General features: G+C 44.1%; 1 protein-coding gene across 5 annotated transcripts in view; it reads left to right on the top strand.

Moving 5' to 3' along the window:
• Window positions 1-22,456, top strand: part of EXTL3 (exostosin like glycosyltransferase 3) — a 156,184-nt gene that overhangs the window by 35,026 nt on the left and 98,702 nt on the right. For all 5 annotated transcript variants that reach the window (XM_042803612.1, XM_032997582.2, XM_032997581.2 and 2 more), the window contains exon 2: window positions 12,352-12,426. The gene's annotated coding sequence lies outside the window, so the exon portion shown is untranslated. The remainder of the gene's footprint in view (window positions 1-12,351; window positions 12,427-22,456) is intronic.

Raw genomic sequence — 22,456 nt, 5'->3', positions numbered from 1 at the left:
AGGTGGGTGAGCAGAAGCATGTGTTATTTCAGCCCCCCCTAATCAGGCTGTTTTTTGCACATCGTAACTTGAAAAAGCGATCTTTTCATCCTTAAATCTGAATAGACAAACCTGAGGGGCACTCTGTATTTCCTGCTAAATTCCAGATAAGATCTACTGTTTGAACTTGCAAAGCAGTTTAGGTGTGTGCTTCCCTGCTTGCAGGGCTCCTGCAAAAAGTTTGATCCACCCCTTCATTTTTTTTGAGTCTGTTAGGAATGAGTGATGTTCCTCAAGCTGTGAACACAAGAATGGTTTAGCTTTAAAAAAAAAAAAAAAAAAAAAAAATCCCCTGCAAACAGATGATGTAATGCCCAAGCTCCATGTTTAAACAGTAGCTAATTTGCCAGGGGATAAACTAGAGTTAAATCTGTCAGGCTTTCTAATTCCCAGATTCAGCAGAGCTTTGTTCTTTGTGCTTTCAAATGCAGGGTACGCAGGTGTGTCCACTGCTGTTGGTGAGAGTTTGTCCAGGGGCAAGAGAAAATGTTGTGATAAACCTTGATCTTATCTTTTTGGTTTTAAGTTTTACTCGGTGACTGAGTTAAAAAAAGAACAAAACAAAACCATCTATTTGGTGAGCTGCAGCACTGGGAAACAGGGTTTCTTCTGAATTTGGCTCATGTGTCTTTGCAGGCACCTTCCCTTCACCAAGCAAGACGAGCTCCCTGCAGGGTCCCAGGGACACTGCTGGGTGGGAGGCTCCACACTCTGCAGGTGGTTTGGGCTGCACGCTGACCATTTACTTTGGTTTTTGGACTCTCCTCTCCCAGACAGTTATGTATAAAACCAGGAGCACTTGGTTTTCATGGATGTAGCATTGTGTTTTATGAGTGGCTTTTGCTGCTGGTGGCAGCTCTGACCTGTGTAATGCTGCATAGCTGCTGACAGGAAGGGACTTACTGTGGTTGGTTGTATAAGAGGGAGGTTTGTATCCACACTTCCCTCCCCTCCCTGGGATGGTCTGTTTATTGGGATTTTTCACTGACCTGTTCCTTTAATCTTCAGTTTTGGCACCGTTTCCCAGGGCTCATGTAAGCAAAGAACTTTGCCAACTAGCAGGATGAACCAGCACATGCAACAGGGTTAGAGAGAGCCAGAAGCTTTAGTATCCACCTGTGATAATGGAGGAGGAAAGAAGGTGCTAGCTATCATGAGAAACTGAAGTGGCAGTTAAAGGAATTGCTTCTACTTCCTCTAGCTTTTTATACTGAAAAGCAAAAAATGTCAGTTTTCTAACTTAGAGCAGCTTCATATTAAAAGTTGACAAAATCTGGGATATAAACCTATTTGTTTGCGATGTCGTTAACCAACTTGGCGTGCCAGGTGGTTTCAGCAGGTTTTTTTTTTCCTCTAAACAGTGCTGGCAGAAAACTCTTGAGAGCGAGTTGCGCTGACGCCGCGCTTGGTCTGGAGATGTTGCTCTGGAAAACAGTCACTTTGGGAGAGATCACATCTGTGAAGAGACGTTGCTGACTCACAGCATTGATATCTGCTGGGATGTGCTTGTTTTAAACAACTGGATTTCAGAAGCTTATAGAAACTGCAGAAGGGGGTGGGAAGCTGAGAGACTGTCCTGCAATTGATGGTTTCTTATTTTTTCAGTGGTTTCTGTTGAAAACTAAGAGTAGTGGGCTGGTTGCAATCTATGGTGGAGTTGTGCTTAATCTGTTCTGTTTATTATTATGTTATTCCTCATGCTCTGCTTGTTGACTTGACTTTCTCCTCTTTGGCATTATTTTCACAGAAATCCTTTTCCTCAGAATTTCCCTGTTCTCTGCCAGCTGTGGAGCAGCTGTGACGATACCAGAAAACATTAAGGGTTTTTAAGAACTGCTCAGAGATGCATGGTTTTGGGATGGAGACTGGATTTAGCTGGAGCTTCTTGTATGGGCTGAACTGCCCGATAACTAACAGTGATGGGGATGTGCTGAGGAACTGTGGACTGGTGCGGACAACGGGCCTTTTGTTTGATTGCCTTAGCAACCCTGCCTCTCTGAAAGATGAGATGTTCTCACTCGCACGTGGTGTTGTTCGCAGGAAGGCTGGTTGTTTCTCATGAAGCAGGTCTGGTTCGGAGGACCCGCCTCAGGAGCCACTGGTCCTTCTGTTTCCTCAATCCCTTTTTTTGACAACAGGAGGTCTCCAGCCAAAAGAAGTCTGTGGTTATGTAGTGTTTGTCCCCCAAATCCCAAGCAGCCTGTCCTGCTGTCTCTCATCCTTTGCTCTATCAGCTCCTGTGGGCACAATGCGCTGAATTTAAATAAATTGGAGTCCTTGCTAAATATCTGTCAAATATTGACTTAGTCTGTAGCATGAGCTGACTAAGCTGAAATTAATGGTGTAATTCTAGCTTGTTTGGCATGTATGTATAAGCAGTTTCATTGCAGATGGTAGAGGAAATTAAGATCTTACCTTGACTCCGTCTCAAGGGGAAGAAAGGGAAGCCTCAGGCTTATAATGGCAGTAAGGAAAGACTTGGTGGAGACGTGGGGGGGAGTGTTTGTAAAGATATTATTTGAGGGTAATAAAAACTCTTCCTAATGAGTGAGGTCATAAGACAAAATTGGGGAGTTGTTGTTAATTGTGTGCTATTACAGATGTCTTGAAATGATCTCTTGCGTTCTGGTCCATTGCCATACCCCTGGGATAATTTTTCTTAATCTGTTGAAAATGAGGTCCAAAAAAATGAGACAATCTGCCTGGCTGAGGTTTCAGCATAGATCAGCAGACACAGTGTTGGTATCTGCTGGCTTCATGTGTTCTGTGAATGCTTTACCCTCTGTGGAGATAAGGGTATCTAGAAAGAAACCGTGGCATCTCCTTTCCTTGGGTTGAGGAGATACGGACAGCTCCCTGTATTTTTGAGATGCGACTGCAAAAAGACAAAACACTGATGCCTCCAAGCAGGCAAAGAAATGGAGATGCAAAGAGGCGTCTGAAGCCATAGGTGTCATCCAAATGAGCTCATGGCAGGAGCTAAAACATGCAGCTTCCCTCAGGTTTCAGACATACAGTGCAGCTTGTCCTTCAAACTCCCAGGAAGCTTGTGGTTTTTGAGGTTATCTTTGAGAGGTTTGTTGCTGGCATAAATGAATCTTGGGATTCAAAACAATAAAGATGCAATTTCAGGACCAGTCCTGCTTGAGTGACTGCAGCGATCTCACTGCTGGTACTGTGAATCTGGTGGAAGCTTATGTAAATGGTGAGCTCATGAGTTGTGTTTTTTTTTAAAGACACCTTTTTTCTCTTCACCCCCCCCAGTTTTTTTGCTGCAGTTTTGATGCAGGCAGCAAGATGTCCATCATAGCTTTCAGCTTCATGGGAGCTTTATGCCTACAATTGATCAGTTCCTACCTGATCTCCAGTAGCCCAGAGAGCAAATGTAATACAGCAAAATCATTATATGCGAAAATATTTATCGGATTATTGTAAAGGTCATTGATGGCAATGAAGGCTCAGCACGATCTAGTCCTGAATCTTTCCAAAGATGGTATCTGTCACCACTATCCTTTGAGAGCGGTGTCTTTTAAAGTACCTGGAATAATTTATCCTTGGTACATGCTTTTTGAGGTATGTTCTTGGATCTTCCCTAGGTCAACAAATAGCTGTTGCACTGTATCTAAAACTTAACCCCTGTATTTAATTTTGTTGTGTGTACTCTCAAAGGGCGGCACGAAGGGTAGAGCAGGAAAGGAATCTTAATTTAACCTTGTACTTTTTGCTTGATTTAAGTAATTTGCAGAGTTGTATAATAAAATCTTCGTGATTTTATTTCTATTAAGATTATAGTAATCTAGAATTGCTACTAATGCCGAAGGGCATTTTTGCTCCTACATGTGTAGGAGTGAATTGTTGCATAACATAATTTGGAAATACAACAATGAAAAGGCTTCTCAGCAGTGAGGTGGGCTGTGATTTGCCTTCCCCTGAACCACAAAATGAAGTCTCGTTTGGCAAATGCATTCGGGTCGGCAAGGAACCTCTCAAACCATTTTCACAGGTGCATGAGTGGTGGTGCGTGACCGTTGCCTGTTGGAGGGCCCTGAATGGTGTAGGTTATATGACTGACCTATTTGCTGGTAGTTTTAGCATCTGGCTAGGATTAGTTGTTCAGCCAGCTGATACCCAATTCCTTCTTATAATGGTATGTCTTTAAGTAACAGAGAGATGGTTGGATGCCGAGGAGCACTTTGGAGTCTGGCTTTGCAAATACAGCGTGTTAATTGAAGCTCCGCTCGCTGTCAAGGCTGCCTTTTTAAGTTCTGGTGTCTGTCCTCCTAATGATACCCTGGTCTCTTTGGCTTCTCATTGACTGCAGATGAAGCACTGACTGCAGTCAGCCTCTGATCCTCACTTTGTCAGCCGGGGACTGTGGTTCGTCTGCCAAGCACCGGCTGCTGGCATGCACATTTGTCACCTGTGGCCACTCCTCTTTCTGTGATGGGCTCTCTCCTCGTCACACTGAGAGTTTTGCTAATTGGAAGTGAGCGCTGAAGGGGCCGCCGTTATTGTTCGGTGTCACGAGTGAGCTCTTTGCCTGAGTGTGTGTTTCAGGCAGCTGCATGAGGTTCAACAGCTTTGTCTGTCATGATCAGACAGATCTCTAGGTAATCTAGCAAATCTCTTGATTATGAGGGTAGACAATAATGCGCTTTGATTTACAGGTGTTGCTGCACAAAAAGTGCTTCTGTGAATTCTCTGAGTGGCGATATCTGCGTGTGTTTGGCCTCCTCAATTTCTGAGTACATCCATTTTCTGAAGATATCCTGAATTTCTGCATACTTTTCTGGATACATAGAGTATGCAGTTATTTGCACATATAACGTGGACAGCTCTTTTACAAACAAGCAGATTACTAATAATTTTTCAGTAACATTCTAAGCCAAGTTCAGGGATTATATTGGGTTGAGAGTCCTTGAAGTTTATAGTAAAAAAAACAGAGGATGATAGAGGCTATTGCCTTATGTCTGATTTTACGGGCAGGGTTGAAAAAGGGAAGGGGATGAAGCACATTTTGAATTAAATCCTCCAAGCACCTTTTCCTCTCTCCTTTAGGAAGTTGTAAACAAACTTGAAACCATTTTCCAGTGTCTGTATACCTCTCTGAGAGGTGGAAGGGGAAAAGGGACATGCAGCCACGTGTATATCTCATGTTTTGGTGTGGGTGTACCAGCAGCAGGAGCATTGCAGGTATTTGCAGAGGGTGTTGATGTATTTTCTCCTTTTGGACACATCAGCTCTCTTGGTTATAGATTGACAGATACGCAGAAGATTAGGAAATGTTTTCACAACCCCTTGAAGTTGTGGTAAGCTGGAAAAAAGAGGTCCTGTGGTCTCTCTCCTGGCTGTGTGGTAGGCCACATTGGGAAGTGATCAGATTGAATCTAAGTTTTCTTCTTGTTTGTGAGGTTAGTTGTAACCTCAGTTTGCTGTGCGGGCACACTGTGCTTTCACTGGGACAAGGAAGAGGAGAGATGATGGATGGATAGAATTAGTCTGGTATTGGTTTGAAGAACTAATGAGTTTATGGTGTTTACTTATTTGCTATTTAAGGTGAGGGCAGCGTTTGAGTGGGAGACATAGGTTTGGGACTCTTGTATGGATGTCTACAAAGTTGTGTTTGTTTGTGTGTTGTTTTTTTTTTGTTTTTTTTTTTTTTTAATTCTTCTTCTTTCTGTGGTCTGCTTTATAGTCAGCAGAGGAAAAACAACCATTTCTTTAGTAGAGTTCCTCTTGTCCTAAGTAGACATCTTGAACCAATCAAGTTTTATGTGCCCCAGAAGTGCCTGCTGCTTTTACTAGCTGTAGAGAGAGCCAGACCAGCTAGTTTAGGTGTAATGGTAATCGGCTGTGGCCAACCACAACACCTTACTGAATGAGAAGTGGCTTACGCAAGGCCAGACCTTGGGTGCTGGGTAGTTTTGGAGCCTGTACAAGCTCCTCGTAGTTGCAGCTTCCTCTCTCTCAGAAGAAAGAAGAGCTGATGTGGTTGCTGGATCTGATTATACCACGTGGTAGGAGTTCTGAGGTTTGAGGCATGTTTCTGGCCATTTTTGTGAGAGTCATTGTGTGATGGTTCAAATATCAATGAAGAAGGTTGAAGGGCTTTGTTTTGCTCTCCTGACCCTGGGAAGGTTGGCCAGCTTGTCAGCTGTGATCCATCCACAAGGGAAGGCTCCAGCTAGATGGGGTGATGTCCTGGTAGCAAGCTCAGAGGGGTCTTACTGCACTAGCAAAGAAGGGAATGAGATAGTGCAAAGGGTCTTTTCCCAGTGATTTTTGTACCTCTGATCAGATATGCATTGGTGGAGGAAATCACACTGAAAACGACCACAGAGCTTTTTGTTTAAACTCTCTTACTTGAGCCTAGATCATACAAAGCAAACCCTCTGAGCCTGTGAAGGGGGTTTTGTGGAGGAATAAAGCTTATTGTCAGCTGCAGTGTTCAGACCCTTGGGAAATTGTGACCATTGTCTGGGCTATTATTGCTTAATAAAAGCTTTGCATTTCCTCATTCAGGGTCTTGAAAATCTGGTTCTGTGCTTTTAGAAATAACTCAGCGTGAGCCACAATTGGGAGCATTCATAGAGGAAATTCTTGAGCAGTTTAAAACAAAGTGAAGGGAGGGGAAAAAAGCCCTCCTTAAAGTGCTTTTACTTGTCCATGAAGAGTGAGTGTGTCGGAGCCCTGCTTCAGCTATCTAAAGGAAGCACAGTGGTGTGAGAGCTCCGTTCTCGTTCTCCTACTGATGAAGGTTGTTTTCCTGCAGTCTTCAAGGATTTTTGGGTCCAGCATCCTAGCTGAGGAACCTGGGCTGGACACTCCGAATGCATCCTCTTGGGATGGAGGGGATGGTGTACCTCTCATGGATGAGTATCTCTGGGCAGGTGGGTGGACTAGCATTCACTATGGGGTTGATGTGTTTTGCACTTGATGAAAAGGGAAATGTTTTTCTTTCTGCTTGTAACAGAAGCAACTACAGAAAGGGTAACTTTAGGCAAACTGAAACACGGTCACGCACTGAAGGATGTGCAATATTTAGGGCACCTGATACTCCAGGCTCTGCACTGGCTTTGGGGTGCTGCCTCAGCGCAGACACCATTGCAGGCTGTGATGGGGGTCACTAGTGGGGGGGCAGAAATGGAGCCAGCTGTATGGCAGCTAGCCTCACTGCTGCTGGGATGCTGGGCAGGGGGATTGGGGTTTTTTTGAACCAGTCAGCACCAGGGTGGGGAAGGAGGCAGAGGAAGGGGTGCTATGGGCTCTGCAACGTGCACCAGCCCTGAAGTTGGCTTATCTGCAGTTTTTGCTCTTCCCAACTTCCGCTGTCAGGTTGTAGCCCTGCACAGAAGCCTCTGAACTATTTTGCAAATCCAGTTTTGGAGGCTTGTTTCCTTCCGTATGTGTGTTGAGTTTATTTTCTCACTTGTGTGGAAATAATTATATTGCTTGTTTCTTATGTTCTGGCTTAGACTATGAGAAGGAATGTATTCACTTTTTTTTTTGTGTTGTGGTAGTTTGTTGTTTGTTTTGGTTTTGTTGTTGTTTTTATTTTTTTTTTTTTTCCGGTTGTTTTTTTTTTCCTTCTACAGCAAGCAGTGCATTTTCTGCTGTTAAAATATTCTGGACAGCAGTTGCAGCCCACGTACAGCCCAGAAATGTGTGTTTAGTGGTTGCAAGGCATGCTTGCTCTGGGTGTGCCGCCTTGTTTTGTTTAGTGCAAGTGTCCACTTCTATGACTGGCCATAATTTATTGTTGCCATTAGGCTAGGGAGATATTTACATTAGTAATTTGTTCTTTGTGCTGGCTGGAATAATATATATTGACTCTTGGTTTTGAACTAAGTTTACTCTTGCAGCTCCGTGTTTCTCGCAGGATAGAGGCCACAGCGTGAGGAAGGAGCTGCCTGGGATGAGACTGGGCTACAGCAGTGTGGTAAAAGACACTTGGTAATGAAGAGGCTGATGGCTGGGATAGCAGCTCAGTTTTACCACTGAAATAGGAATTGAATTTAGGCAGAATATGTCTCTTCAGTGCCTCAGTTTCTCCACTGGAAAATTAATACAGCGTGATTTGCCTTTTCACTGCATTGGACAGCTTGCAGGCTCCTCAAACTCTTTGTAATGAAGTCAGAAGACAGAAATACCTGAACTGTGAGGTGTGGTGAGATAGATCCTAGTGCAAGAGAAGGGTGAGAAGCCTAGTGCTGGTGTGCTCCCAAGCGCTGTTCAAGCAAGTGCTGAGATGCCTTAGGTAAGATACTCGGCAAAGTTCAGCGTTAGTTGGACCTTTTGCCCAAAGGCAGCGCTGAGAGCCGTTTCTTTTCCTTAGAAAGGATAGAAGGAATTTGTGAGTGTGTGTGTACATTCATTAAGGGCAAGCAGAAGTTACTCTTCCTCCCTGTTGCTGTCTTCTGTAGTATCTGTGATATTCATAGGCATATGTGATGCAGAGGAATGGGGACAAGCCACAGCCCTGCAGTAGCTAAATTCTGTCACACCTTCATGTGGATTGGTATTACTTGCAATTTTCTAGGTCATGTGCACCATTAAAATGATTTCCATGCCTGTGTTTGGAGAATATGCTGTGCCTATTTTCGTTCATATCCATGTGACTGATCCAGGGCCATATGTTAAGAATATAACCGCCTTTTTTTTTTTTCTTTTTAACTGTTGGTGTCTAAATATATCTAATAAAAATGCAGACTGGAGCTCTTTAATGAGGCGATAAGTCATTCCTGCCTCTCTTCTTTTTAAGACAAAACCACCTCACACACTGGCTTCCTTTTGTATGGACTTCTGCTTTGCATTTCTACACATTCATCATAGCATGAAGCCTCTCACAAAAGGCAGTAAGAAAAGACTGCTGAACAGACCATTTCGGCATGCATAAACCTGAACTCGTGCAAAGGGAAAACCCTGAGCTTTAGTGGGGGAAGCCACAGGCTGTGTGTCAGTGCGCATGATGATAGAAAGTGTTTTGGGGAAAAAGAAAAAAATATAGTGCTGAGTAAGCTTAGCATGGCCTTGAATTGTACGGCTAAGAACAGGAGCCTTTAGGAGGCAGCTTGCAGGGGGAAATATTTCCCATTTTGTTCCCTCCCATTGCAAAATTCAAGTGATTGTTGGAAGTTTCTGCCACCCAAAGGAAAATCTTCTTTATAACTCCGGCACCTAACTTCTTGGTTAAGAGGGTGTTCAAGGTTATGTGCAGCAGCGTGAGAGTGGTGGTTGGGGGGTGTGTGGCGTGGCTGAGCACTGGTGTACGGATACACCATTTCTGTTTTTGAACCTTTGGCTCTGGGAGGAAATAGTTTTGCTACAGGAACAGCTCTGGTTTACAAGCGCATTGCTGCGCACGCCGCCGCAGCAAACGTACCGTGGTTGTGGTTTGACAGCTGAAGTCAGAATAAGACTGCAAAAATCAGATTATGCTTGCACATGGTGGCTGGGTGTGAAATCCCGGGTGGCTGAGTGGCACCGTCACCGACGCACCGCTGTGCGGTTGCACATCGTATTTTCTGGAGCGGCAGAGTCGTCTTCCCTGAGTTGCCATGCCTCGACGCTCGTTTGTGTCCCGGCGCTGCCGCTCGCCGCTTCTGCCAGGACATCTGTTTGTGGGCTTGTGCTGCGAACTGCGCTGCTGAAATGTCCGAATTGGGTCCTTTTTTTTTTTTTTTTTCTTCACTGCTCACGGGTTGTTCCCGTGTGCGCTCGGTGTGGTGACAAGCTCTAAGTCAGGGCCTCAGTCTCCTTTTGCTGGAGAAGACCCACCGTGTGGCTACACAGCAAGACTTGCTTCACCAGGAGGAGAAGGGAGCCTTAGCAATTTCAGGTTGTGATTGAGGATTGCAAGCCAGGGTTTTGGTGTATAAAACAACAGGTCTGTAACTTTTCAGCCACAAAGTATGTCAGTACAGCTGAAAAAAGAAGTTGGTGAGTTCTCTGAAATGCCAGCTTGTGAAAAACATTTCTGAGAGAAGGTAGTCAGGGTTGGTTTTTTTTAATTTAATGACCTCTTTCGATGGGCAAACTAGTAATCAGATTTAGCAGGGCTTTCCATAATAAGAGGTGCTTTATTTACAGTCTGCATATTCAGTGATAGACATTGAGGCATAATGATAAATTATTTAATTATAGATATCTAGAGAAGCAAGTCAGGCGCCTGCTGGGCCGCGTTGTGTCTCTGGCTTCCCAGCTTTGCACATTCCCTTGCTGGCTGAGTCGCAAAATCCAGCCGTTTGCAAAGTGGTCTCTTGGTTATTAATGTTAATTAGTGAGGTTCTGCTCCATGAATATTCCTGTAGTATGTTCTTTCAAAACATACAAAGTGCTAAGCTCTTCACCCGTGTAACGAGGGTGTACATAGCTGTATTGTTAATTAGCTGCATCCCTCCAAGGACATGGTGCCCCCCTTGGGAATGGGAGTTTTGGTGTTTAGCTGCTTGTGGTAGTTAAAGCAAGTCCCCTCTGAGACTCGCTTGCAGACTGGTGCCATGGTCAGGTTTCTGGCCTTTGTTTTAATCATTAGTTTCTCCTCTGTGCATTCTACGTACTGAAGAGCACAGTTTCTAATCTTAAAGTTACTTTCCGCTTTGCCATTAGGACCTTGTTTTAATCAGTGCTGACAAAGCACGTGGCTTGATATACGCTCCAGGTAGGGGTCGGGATTTAAGTGTTCTTCAGAAAAGCTTTTATGCCACAAGAATGGTGCTCCTTGTGCTGACAACAGATTTATATCTCTGCTTCCTAATAACCATCCAGTGATAACACCTTCTTCCTCTAACTTACACAGACAACTCTCTTCCAAGGAGAAATTTCCCCCTGAAAATGTAGAAGTGCTGTTTGTTCTGCCAAGTCCAAGTGGGGCTTTGCTATTGCTCTGATTTAATATCCTTGCTGATGGGATGCTCCCGTTGTGGGTGAAACATTGCCGAGAGATATCTTTTCTCTCTAGCTTGGTAGAGGAACACTCACCTCCTTGTTTTAACACCGTGGGCAATAGAACGGAAGAAGGTAGGACTCTCTTTCTATGTAGGTAAATAATATAACTGTAAATGAGAACCAAGTTACACTTTAATTTTTATACATGTTCAGGATGAAAAAAGCAATGTGAGAGCAGCAGGTCTTTTGAGAAGAGGAGAGTTGTTCTCAAATATGTATGCTTTGTCCCTAGTTTTACTTTTTCAGTATCATCCAGAAAACTCTTGGTCTTGCCGTTTGATTATAATTTGCATTTAGATTGGCTGCCTGAAGGGGAGTCGCTTGCGAGGGGAGATGGGGCTATATGGCTCGAATCTCGCAGATCTGGCTGAAAGTAATGGCATTTACATAAAAACCATTAGCTTTGTTATTGATAAACATGAAAGGCATCCATTTCATTTAATTTTCTCATGAGGAGTCTTTAATATAAGCATACAATAGCAGTGCAGTAGTAACATTCCTGCCCCCCATCCCTCCTTACTGACCTCTTGTTGTTTTAAGGGCAAGTTTTGATTGGGATTTTGTTGGTAGCAAGATGTGGAGTTATTTCTATACCAATTCACTGAAGTAGCCAGTTGTCTTTCTACATCGTAAGGAATTATTTAATGCTCATCTTAAGTTGGGTGTCTATTAATTGAACAGGGATTTAATGTCTCCCAGAAGCATAATTGGTCTGTGTGTGATGTATACTAACGTGTGTCTAGCAACGGATTTCCCTTTTGTCTGCATCCCACTGTAATTCTATGGGTAATCTTTTGCTTAATCAAAATGGGTTTAAGCAGAAGTTCAGTGGCTCCTTATTAAGGGAATAAAGTATGTTGAAACAACAAATCTATTAAAGGAACTTCTTTGCACACTAGCTCACAGCCCATCTAACCCTACAGGGCTGTGTCTTATTAAAAGTAGCTGTTGTGGCCAGTGAGGAGAAATTAGTAATGTTCTTGACCACACCTGTCATGGTGCATTGATGATCAGCATGTGTGACAGAGCTGTGGTTCACTGTCTCCGTAATAACTGTTTTTGTGTAGCTATTCCTGCTACCCTTTTACATAAATATCTTGCTTTATTCTTGAGTTGGATCAGGTGTGAACTTCTTGAGAACCTTCAGAGGCAGCCTGTGACATAGTTGTTCTCAAACATCACAGCATTTGCTTGAGAGCCCTTGCTGTGAGCTTTGCAAGCTCTTTCAGTTCTTGACTTCAGTGTTGGGGGTGTGTATCCATGCCTGTTTTTCATTGCTTAGCTGTACTACTTATTTGACTGGTTTTTACATTTTTCACTTTTTTTGTTTTTTCTTTATCTTTACAACTTTTTCTTCTCTAATAGGCTCCGGACACATGAGTAGAGAGTTGGGTACAGAAGAGGGACAGATTTCCGTTTTCCAGTCAATCACCTTGTACAGTGAGTACCTTAATATTTCAAGAATAAGATTTTGTTGTAGTGCCTAATGTTGGCTTTAAACTGTCTTCGCTGGGGAGCAGTATTAAGTCTGCATGCTTGAACAATGTTGTCCTAGAAATACAAACTTCCATGGCTTAACTCTGGGAAGTGTGCTCCAGCTCCTTTTATCTGAAGTGGTAAATTTAATTCATATCCTGCTTCCAGTAGCGTGGATGTTTCACCAGAGCAATGAACTGGTGCAGTTATGTCTTGTACCTGCTCAAGGCTGTGGGGAAACTACACTAAAGGTGTTGCCACATAGTTGAGTGATGTGTCATGTGCAGCTTCCTGTGCGTCAGAGCCAAGGAGGCTCTAGGGTCAGGAGAGCAAAGGTTTACCTCCTCTATTCCAGCCTTGTTGGAGGTGTTGAACTCAGTGAGGAGGGTGGATGAGGGACCTGCCACGGCACGTGTAGGGGTTATTCATAAAGGCATGCTGTGAAATCAGGCAAACGAGGCTTGGCTTGACTTGTGGGCTGGAAAGGGTAAGAAAAAAGAACTGGGAAGTGTCGCCTAATTCATGGTAAGGATGACAGGTTTTCTCTGTAAGTGAAGGAGAAAATTGTTACTTCATGGGGAATTTTTACACATTAAAATATCTTGCATGCATGTTAATGGGCTGTAATAACGAGCCCATGCTTTGAGGTGTCTACAAATATTTTTAAACCTGCTACTGTGAGGGACTTCAGCTCATAAGTACTGAGTAATTAGAACATCTTGGCCCATCTGGTGCAGTGGCGTCGCCAGACTGAAATAGTTAACTGCCTACCGTAGGCGGCTGCAAGCTGGGAGGACGCTACTTCTGGGTGTAAAAAGCAGGCGCAGACACAGCAGGTGAGTGTGGGAGCTGCACGGACTGACTGAGAGCACTGCACAGTTAAGTTTATTCTAACAGCCCTAGCAGGCAGCTCCCCTAAGGATAACACAGGATGATGAATTTTAAAACTGAGAGTGTTCGTTAATGAAAGACAAGGACAAAAATAATGCTCGTGGAGACTGGAGTGTGCCAGCAGGTTGGTTTAAATACATATTGGGAATGGGGCAGAGAATTCCTGTGCTTCTGTGCAAGAAGGGGAAAAAGAGGCCTATTTGTTTGTGGCTGCTTAAATTCTATAACTGACCAGTATAGCATGGCATGCAGGATGCCCTTGGTTCAGATGTTCTATTTCTACTTACTGCTGCATTGATTTAGCTTGTTATGCTTCTGGGTTCAGAGCAGCCTTTTTACCCTACTTTTCTTAAGTGCCAAACACAGTGGGGACTCTCTTCTCAGCTGGTACATAGCTACTGTAGCAAATGCGACGGCGAATAATAAAACTGGAAGTAGCAGAGAGGTCAGGTGAAGAACAGATGATGCCGTTATTGACCAATGGTGCCATCATGCCATGGTCTTAATCGACAGATATAATCCCAATGTGTGTTTAGAGTCAGATCTGCTGACTTCAGAAGCTAAAATAAGTCGATACCATTGAATTCTCTTTCTCCTTGCATATCTTAAGTAGAACATAGTAAGTTTGCAGCCTGACAGCTGTGCAATCTGCAGAAGGCCACAGGGCTGCCTAGGCTTCCCCGGGGGCATAATTTGGCCTGCAGAACATTTATTATGGCTGGTGTCGTGTGTAGCAGGCTCAGCATTGACCTTCAGAAGCTGTTACACATTTGTGGGCCTGATGGCTGGAGGAGTGAGTACAGGAGACAAGGATTTTGGGTTTGGAGTTCTTTTGTAGGGCAGAAGACTGTGATTAAAGCAGGAAAACTGTATGTATGAATTTAGGTCAGTAGGAGATAGCTGAGCGAAGGGCTATTCTTGGCAGAGAGCTGGATCAGAAGAGATGCTGGAAACATGGCCTACCTATGTTTGCCATGAAACAAATGGGAAAATAACCCGTTTCAAGGGAGTCCTTAACAAGTCATACTTACTCAAGACTGTCTCTGTGGCACGAAATATCTAAATAACTGAATTGTGGTTGGAGTATAAAAATATTTTCAGGAGACTGAATTTCAGGCATCACCTGAGGCTTCCTGGCTTGGTCACAAAGCTAAGTGTCGTGGGAGGTTGTATTGCAGGGTCCTTCCTATGAGGATGTGGCATCATCTGTATGAATGTGAGCGTAGGTCTGATGCTTCCTGTGCAGGCACTGGGCTTAGCTATGTACACACGGTCTTTGCTCACAACTGCGATGAAAAAGGCTGAGAGAGAGCTGGTTTTGCAAGGAGGATTTGTGCTGCCTTCACCTCCTGCCTGTGGTCCTCCCAAGGAGCACTGGGGCATCAGGGGAGATGAACTTCTGCTTTGTGCTGCTGTTCTTCTCAGAAGATGCCATAGGCTCTTGCCTGCTTCATTAAAAACTCAGAACACGGCAAACACCTGAGCTGTGGGAAGCCAGAGGTTTGTCCTGTCTCCAGCAGTGGCTGGTAGAAATAGCCTTCGTCTCACATCGATTTATTTAGCTCTTGTTTGAAGCCACATGTGCTTTTGGCCTTTGTCCTACCACCACACGTTTCAAAGTTTAACTTTGTGTATTGAACCACCCACCTCTTTTTGGTAATTGAACCTGCTGCCAACAAGTTTACTGTATTAAGCTCCTGTTTATGGAATTGTTTGTATGTTTGCCAATTCCATACTGGTTTGGGTTCTGAGTACCCTATCGTGTCCCCTGTAAGGGTCTCTTTTCCAGACTAAAATGTCCCAATTAATTCAACTGTCCTTACAGAAGATGCTCTGTGTCTTTGACCAGCTTCACTACTCTTCTACCCTCATTCTTTCTGATGGTAACTTCTGGTCATGGTGCATGTTTTTTTTTTTTTTTCTCCTCTCAATTTTTCTTACAGTGCTACTTACTAGAAGCTCGAAAGAACCATTAGGTTTCTGAGGGCCTGTCCTTTTGCTTCAGTTCTCTGTATTTACAACCCCAGAAAAGAAACTAGGAGTTCTGTATGCTCCACATAATAATGCCATAGACTTCTTTTTTTTTTTTTTTTTTTTTTTTCCCCTAAAAAGCAGAAGTTTATGTGTCTAATCTAAAGACTCTATCAAAAAAGCTATGAATAAACCTGATACATTCCAGTGCACTGAGTCACTAGAACAATATAGTATTTAACAAGGAGCCCTGGCAGACGTGTGGCTTTGTGCTAAAGCTGTCAGCCAGGATATGAGATGTATCTTTGTATCCTGCGGCAATTTCGTGGAACTAAATGGCTGCTGGTGTGTACTGCATCTTCTAAATGGGGACAAGAAACACTGGATAGTAAACCTTCTCCCCCTCTCCATTGGTTAAGAGGAAAAACAATAGCAAAAGAGAGAATTAGTCTTATTTAGATAAATAATAAATCAGTGTCATCAAACAGGTACTGGTTCTGCAAGGGAAAGGCATGCCCCTCTGTCCCCTGTGCTTTGCATTAAGTGGTATTTATTTTATCAGTGCTGTGGCTTCCAAAAAGTAGAACCCGAATACAATGTGATTAAAATCTTAACATCCAGGGTTGTAGTTACAGGTCTGCAGTGATGGTCTGCAGGCTGACACGCCTGGGGCTGTGACAAGTCTGTGGTTTTCTATATCTGCCCTGACTCATATTTGTGGCTTCTGTGCTGCCCTGAGGTGAATTAGGGCTCCTACAAGGGTGGTTAAAGTCCTGAGCAGCCTGGGAAACCTGGGCCTTTGTTCAGCTAAGGAGCACTTGGCTGTTATCCTCGTCCTCAGCACTGAGTCGGAGCTCCATGCATCATCCAGAGCAGTTTTTCCCTGTGTCGAGGCTTCTTGCCTGGGTCATCTTCCCCCAGGCCTCCCAGTTCCACAGCTATTCCTGCCACTGGGCTTTTCTTCCTTTTTGATCTCTGCCGCCTTCCCCAGTGTTTCCTCCCTGCTTTGAAAATCAGAGAACCCACACAGTGGTTCAGGTCTGTCTGTGTTCTGCTGGTGGCTTTTGTGCCGTGCAGGGAAGCCAAAGGACCTGGCTTTTATCTGCCTCAGCCAACCCCTTGTTTCAAGGGACCTGTGTTGATCATCATTTAAGGTATGGGTATGGTGACCGTTCCTGCTGTACCAGTACCGTGCCAAAATCCCCACAGCTCTTCTGCACCGGTCCATGGTATCACCGTACTGTACGTTACACCTCCAGGTGTGTGCAGACCAAGTCCTCAGAGCACTTTTCTCCTGAAGCAGCTGGTATTGCTGCTGTGTCCGGGGAAAGTATGGCAACAAATGTACAATCATTTAATTGCACAGATTTGTCTTGACACTGGTAATAAAACACCAGCTCCCTAAAGACTCACCTGGCCCACCACGACCTGTCACCCTGGACCCACGGAGCTGCTTCACACAGTCCTGTATCCAAGCTACCAAGGCTTCCTGGACACATCTGGCATGAAGAGGAGGAGAGAGGGAGAGAAATACATCCAGAAACCGTAGCTCAAGCTGGGGTCTGTCACTCCTCAGGGTGCCCCAGACCCTGCTTGTTCAAATGGCAGGACTGTTGGCAGGAGGCTTTTTCATTCTTTCCTTGCCTTCTTCATGTATATAATACATACATTTATGGTTCTTTCTTATTCTTCTTTTTATGTGTGCTTATGTGAAGTTACATGCAACTAGTTTACCAGCCCACAGACAGCCTACTATAACAATTTTGGATGTAGTTTAGTAAACTAGTAAACTGAGTGTAATTTTTAATCTGGTTGGGATAAGAACAGCCAAATTAGCTGTTTCTCTTGTTGGTTTCAGCATTATTTTTGGCCAGGCATTCCTTAGAGGTTGTAAATGTGCCAGACATCGATCTCTCTGAAAGAGGGATCAGTTCTTCCTGGACAGCACTAGAACACTGCATCTATTTATATATATATATATTTTTTTATTTTTTTTTTTTTAAGCGCATTGACTGAATAACATAGCCAGTGCGGAGAGGGCTTATGAAATGCTGGGTTATGTGTTGGACTTCTGCTCTGCCTTGGAAAATCTCTCGTAATGGAGAGACTCCATGTAGGGGAAACCTCATGCGTTAGCTTGGAGCAACGGAAGGTTTGGAGACCTTGCCGGGATCCCTGCTGGGATCCAGTGACGCTGAGGAAGCGGTATGCTGTAAATGGGGAGCTCCAAGACGCCAACTAGTGCCATCACCCAGGGGACATTTTCATTTAATACAGCCATTGAAATGGAGACTTGAGGCTGCATGGGACAATGCTGTAATGGTAGAGCTGTAACAGGCTGCCTTTGTGGCAGAATTACAAAGCCGGCAGTATGTACTGAAGTGCTCCTGCTTGCTAAGCCTGTAATATCAGTTCGCGTTCTGTTCTCCTCCCTTCCCCTCCAGGAACTGGTTCATATTTAGGTGGAATAAGTCACTGTTTGTGTATTTATTTCTTTTCTGCTTACAGTTCTTCTTGAATCACATGGCAGGTTAGAGGAAGAGAGCTCAAGTGAGGCTAAAACCATCAGGTTGCATGCAAGATCCTCTGTAATGCGTTAATGCAGGTCTGCAACTCTCTATCCCTCTTATTCTCTTGGTGTTGCTATTTTTTTCAGTGTTAAATAGCAAAGCTCAGTTATCCCCTGCTGGGCTGTGGCTCCAGCTCCCCTGCTGCTCTTCTCCAGGCTGTTTCTTGGGTTTGCTCCTGAGCTGCTCCTGGGAGGATAGCTGAGCAGATTCCCTAGCTATATTTTTCACGCTGTCTCTGCTACAGGGACAAGGCTCCAGACCGGTTTCGTTCTGCTCCTGTCTTGTCCCCCATCCAAAAAACAGAGGGTAGAATCTGACCATTTCTGTTCAGAAGTATCATGCTGGACTTCCTTTTGAAGCGGGGATAAACATTTACTGACACTTTTGAAGCAGCACAGATGAACAGGCAGAAAGTCATGACCCTGTAGCAGCAGTTTTTATGTTGAGACAGAGGATCATCAGGCTTTTCACATTTGCTGTGAGGGATCACTCTCTGCCAGCCTTTTCTTCGTACTTATCTACAAGCATGGTTTGTGGGACCCTCTCGCTGAGCATGTGCTCTCTGCTGTAGAGATAACAGTGGCTGATCAGAAACTGTGTCCCCCGGAGGCTGGGTAGCCTACTGGGGTGATTTCTGAGAGCTGTTTACAGAATGAGTTGGATTATGCCAGCCTGGAGATCTGCGGGATGACATGGGACCTTCCCTACAAAACAAAGGATACTTTGGCTCTAACCTGTGTCCTGGCCAGGCAAAGGAGTTTGAATTCAAATTGCAACATCCTTTCGGCAAATCTGGATGTATGTGGATGATAGATCAGTGTGGAAGCTGGATGGAGGCCAAGGAGTTGAGCCTGCAGTGGATGCCTCCTTGTAGTCAAACAAGCTTCATTGAATCTGGCCTTGTGGTTCCTTTTGCTTTGCTCTGCTCCGTTTTCTTCTGTCGAGCGCCCCAGGTACTTTAGCAGTGACATAGGGTGGTTCAGGACGTGCTTCTGCTCCTGAGGAGTGTGTGTCTGTGCCAGCCGGGGATAAGAGGGATCTGTGTCGCGGGACACATCAGCTTCCAGATAATTTGTAAAGCAGAGGCCTTGAGCGTTTGTGCTCATTAAAAGATTCAGTCGTAAAAATGGGGTTAGTAGCCCTGGGGACTGGCCAGATTTCACTTTGATTTAAGAACTTTTGGCTTCCCTCGATTTCTCGTGAGTGCAATATCATTCAGTTATCCGAAAGCGGGCACCGGGAGCCCGCTCTGTTGGAAGTAATTTAAGCGTATCTGGACTTTGACACCTAGGAAGGGAATGGTGGTGGAGGCAAGAATACTCCAAGGTATAAAGCCTGAGAACAGATTTAAACTTGCTTGTGATATGAAAATGTTGCAGTAAATATTTACTATAATAAATCTATTTCAAAGTGGTCTAAAAAGTATTAAAGGGACTCTCCAGGAGGCTTGCATTACTATAGTAATTATTAGGAAGTTGGGAATAATGTGTGCCAGTAGCACCGATTTGCTTCTGTGAGTAAAATCCATAGACATCTGGACGTAAACACTTTCTAGATAGACTCAGACTTGATAAGATTGAATAGTGAAATTTCAGTTTGAATAAAAGCGCACTGCCTCACGTTGTCAGAAGTTTTTCTACACTGAAGGTTCACTTGGTAGTTTGGAGAGGCGCCCCTGGGAACAATTGTGGGAAGCACAAGTGAAATCCTCCTTGCTTTTGTGTGAGCAAGGAAGTTTCCAGTGCAACATGATCACAGAAGGCCCTGCTATGAAAAGGGTTTACTTTGTGGAATTGTTCTGTCATCACTCAGCAGGATAATTGACTTTTGATTAGGAAGAAAATATAGCTGAACGTTCGTATCTGAGGTTATAAAGTCCTCTTCAAAAGGCAGAGCTCTTACTTAAACAGCGACTGCTCTGACAAGAACAGGATGCTTGTGACTCCATTATGCCGGTATTGATGTAACAGCTGTTGTTGTTTAAACAACTTGTTACTCCCTCCTTCACACTCCTTCCTCCTCCTGTTGCAAATCAAAGGAAGAGTGGGAATCAGTGTTGTTATTTTTCCAAAAATAATAACAAGGTTATTAAATTTTTCACTTCTGGAAATGTTTTTGTCATGTGCTTCCTGTACTCAGTGAGTCTCAGACCTGCTGTTGTCTGGGTGTTTAGTGGGAGATGCTGATGACTGGAGGATACTTATTTCTTACAGACTTTTTTTCAGCTACCAGCTCCAAAGTGACGCACTCGCTAAAAGAAAGCCAAGATTTGTACCTCCTGCGGGCAGCAGAAAGGCTAATGTGGAAATCACAAGCATCTCGCTGTGAAAATGATGCTTAAAATTTTAGAAGAGGAAATCTTGGTCCAGAGTGGTGAGCAAGGGGTGCAGCTTACCTCACTGGAAGATTCCTGGGCAGAACAGGTTTCTCCTCTGTCTCTGTGCGCCTGGATCTGCATTAGTCAGTGCTGTAGAAAAATTTACACATCTTTGTTAGTAATCTATGAAGAGTCAGATCATTGTTTTGTATATTAGTATTTACGCTCTTGAGAAGAGAAGGGGAAGATGCTGAAAGCTGGCGTTGAGTTGGTCTGGATCTGGAATGAGTTCAGAGGTGCACAGTGCCTCAACCCCTCTGTACGAGTGTCCAGTGGTGGCTGCTGCTCTGGACAGTATAGGTCTTATGAGGCAGCTGCTATGGAAAGCATTTTCAGAAGAGAGATTTAAGGTGGGAGGGGTGGAAGGTGAATGCACTGCTGCACTGAAACTGCCCCTAAGGAAAGGAGGATGCGCTTCTTCCCTTTCCCCTCCCGCCTTCTATGTGGGGCCTCTTGGATCCTCTGCTTCATCCTGCTGATCCAGCTGCTGCCTTTCCCTGTGGACAGATTTAGTGTCCTTTTAATTCTGTCTAGAGTGCTCACCGTGAGGCATCACAGAGCTGATGCCTTTGAGGAGGAAAGGAAGCCTTCGCTGGCCTCTAGGGAGCTAATTTATACTGGTACTCTTGCGTTTGGTAGTCAAGTGTGTCTTTGTTTCTATATGCTTTTGCCTCTGAGATCTTTTATTGTAAAAGTGAGATGAAGTGTCAGTCTGCTGCTGCCTGTGGGACTGTAACCACACAGTTCATAGTTTTGGATGTTTAGCAGGCAGGGGAGGGAAAAATGACAAAATATTTGGGCTGAAATTGGATGTTTTAGCCATTCCTGTTGAAGTTGGGTTTTGTTGTTCTCTCTCAAGTTGTGGATTCTTTCAACCTTTAACCCTTAGACTAAAGCACTGTTTAAGAATTACTGTTAATTTATTTTATCAGTGATAGTAGCAGAAGATTAGAAAGTGTGTGGGAAAAGAGTGATCTCACCCTTGCCAGTCCTGATAGGAGATATCACTGGTATACAACTGTCTGATGCTTGTTTTTATTTCAATACAGTAAAAGAACCTCAAATATTTAAATTAGTAAAGTGTGTGTTATAGCTGCATTTTTTTCAAGCCATGATTAGAAAGGAGAAGAAAAATGGGACAGAAACTGGCTACTTGCTGCTGAACACTGAGCTTTGCCTAATAACCAAAATTAAAAGTTTTGCAAGTCTGCTTTGAGCTCAGTTCACTCTCCAGAAACTTCTTAAAATGGAGCACAGCCTGAATGTGAAAGCTTTTAAAAAGTCTGTTGGAAATCCCGTATCAGCAGGGGGTAGATAAAAATATCAACAGGAAAAAAACACCGCACAGCCTGGAGTTTGTTTTCAGAGAGGTTTTCCCTTTTCTGGAGAAGGTGGAAATGCAGAGAGTGACTTAGAGACGTGAGTGGTGAAACCCAATGCCATTGCTGGGTCTCCTGATGGTTTTTCTTGCTCAGATGAAGGCCCCCAGTTTTTCTTGCCCTCTGTCCATTTTATTCAGAGTAAGTGTTCCTATTAGATTGTGTGTGTGAAAGGGTACTGGATGCTGTCTGGGATGGAAAATAAGGGAGTAAGCCAAGAGCCGCATAATTTATAACATGTGAAGTGATTCTCTTCAGAGCATTAATGAGCAGTGACCCAAGCACAGGTAAATTGTCTGTAGGCTTTTCCCTTTTCCTCCTAAACCTATGATCATTTATTTCCCTCCCCGGGCAACCTGTCCTTCACTACCATTAGTTTTGTCTCATTTTTGTCTACATTCAAAAGTTGAACCACCTTATCCGCAATTGATGTGCGCTCCTGGGGAGTGGAGAGCGCTACGGTGACATAAAAGCATTTTTAATAGAATGGCTCATTCTTGTGTTTGGGAAAGGAATAATGGATGTGAGGTACAGCTTTATAGTTATAAAGCTATCTAAATTTAGAGTGTGGTTGTGCGTTGTAGCTGAACTGATATGATGTCAAGCTGGTGCTGCAAGGAAAGGTTTTGCTCCCAGCATTGTGCTCCCACTGATCTTTTTGTGCTGATACGTATCCGGTTCTTTCCTTCTCAGTACAGATAGTTTCCTTCCAGCTTAACTCCTTGAATCAGCTCACCCTGGATCCAGGCTTGGAAGCTGGGGAAAAGAGCTCTCTTTTCGGCAGCAACAGGCCATTGGATCAGCTG

The sequence above is a fragment of the Tyto alba genome, unplaced genomic scaffold (assembly GCF_018691265.1).
Source record: "Tyto alba isolate M040663 unplaced genomic scaffold, T.alba_DEE_v4.0 Super-Scaffold_40, whole genome shotgun sequence".
NCBI classification, from domain to species: Eukaryota; Metazoa; Chordata; class Aves; order Strigiformes; family Tytonidae; genus Tyto; species Tyto alba.
This window is presented reverse-complemented; position numbering and strand designations above follow the sequence as displayed.